Genomic DNA, 1,831 nt, shown 5'->3' with positions numbered 1-1,831 from the left:
AAATTTGCCTCGCACGGCTGATTAAGGAACCTACTCCGAGCGCATGGTTTACTGGATGGCCGCTATAATATATGGTGTAGCGGCTCTTCTCCAGGAAACCGGTCCCTGTTCATCGCATCTCTTGCAACTCTGTTACATCCGCCTTATATTGGGACAGGATATCGGCTAGCTGCTCAGCAGCATTCGGTCTGTACAGGGAGCGCAAGTTACGTATACAAATCCCTCAACGGTTATTGAAGACCTCCTAGATGATGTAAACAACCGTCTTAGATTATCAAGTAGTATCTGCCTAGACAATATTCTTAGATCAGGCAAACAATTGTCTCCAATTATCAACAACAACAGATAAAATTATTTCATAGGAATTGCAACCGAATGCAATTCAGCATTAATTACTAGATAAATAGACTTTGTATACGTAGCAGCTCAGTCAATCGTTTGCAGGATTTCAAGTCGTCACGCTGTCCAAAAGATCGAATAATCTACTTTAAACTAATCTACAATAAACTTTGTTTTGTTTTGTTAAATTCACGCTCCAGTCTTTCAGTGGAACCAAGAGTTCATCTTTTTTTTTAAAAGAGTACTACCCAGTTACGAAACTCGGACGTTCCATGAGAAAATGCGCAAATCGTTAATCCGTTGTCGTTGCCGGGTTCGTCGTTGTAAGATCCATCCTGTCCGAGGCTCCTTTCGTGGCTCCGTAACATCGGTTTTCCGAGTAAGGTTGTCAGCCCTACCCAACCCCCAACTTGGAGGACCCACACTTAAATGTTTGTACATATAAAACCTTTCCTACCTGAAGCGTCCAGCTTCCGGTTTGCTAACTTGTTATTCCATTATTACCATGCTTAGCGACAATTAGGGCTTCTATCAACTGTATCTTATTCGTTGTATTTTTATTGAAAATTTTTATGTTTTTCGTTGGCATCCAGTAGCTGAGTGGTTAAATCACAAGGCTGTCGTACGGTAGTGATTGATTGATATCAAACAATAATTTGTTTATTTAAGTTGTCATTATCAATCAGATTTTTTATCACAGAAATTTTGCGCGAAAGAGATCTTCATTTTTTTCATAGTAAAACTAAAAATATAAACATACACTACAGTTATCTGTGCCATGCCTAAATTATTTGTTCTTCACATGACCCTGTAAAAATCATAAAACTCTAATTAATCAACCTTAACCTTGATTTTGAGATTAAATCAATGGAGAAAACGTGAACATCCAAAAACTATTCTATCGCAAAATGGCAATGTTCACTATAAACTTCGTTCAAAAATATATTGTCACAAACCCATCTTTCAAAGACAATATTAACGGCAACTAAATAATACATTTTTAATATGAAAAAAATCATATTCTTAAGATGTGAGATGAAAAATGTGAATGGTTTTAAAATTTTGCCACCCTGTAATTTCCGACGTCTGAATAGTTTTTGTACCTACTGTATCGTTCAACTTGCATTGACTTTCTGGTGAAAGTCAAGGTAATTGGTATTAGACTTGTGAAGTACATTTTTATATAAAAAGACTAACGAATCTCTACTCTCTCTCAGAAAGTGCCAACAATGACAATATGTTTCCAATCTAAGAGAAAATTAAAAATATCTTCCCTCATCCTTAATTTAATCCTTTTCATTGCTCTACATTTTGATTGCCGACGTGTGTGGCGTGTGTGACGTAGCCTTCGAGGTGATCTTGTGAGAGATGTCTCACACTTCGATAATAAACGACGAACAACGAAACGTTCGAACGAAACCAACGTCAGAGGGCCAATTGCTGAGCAGTTAAATGTTCCTTGTCAGAACTCAATGCTTAGCGTCTGCCCATG

Source organism: Hermetia illucens, chromosome 4 (assembly GCF_905115235.1).
Source record: "Hermetia illucens chromosome 4, iHerIll2.2.curated.20191125, whole genome shotgun sequence".
In the NCBI taxonomy this organism is placed as follows: domain Eukaryota; kingdom Metazoa; phylum Arthropoda; class Insecta; order Diptera; family Stratiomyidae; genus Hermetia; species Hermetia illucens.
Note: the sequence above shows the minus strand (reverse complement) of the source record.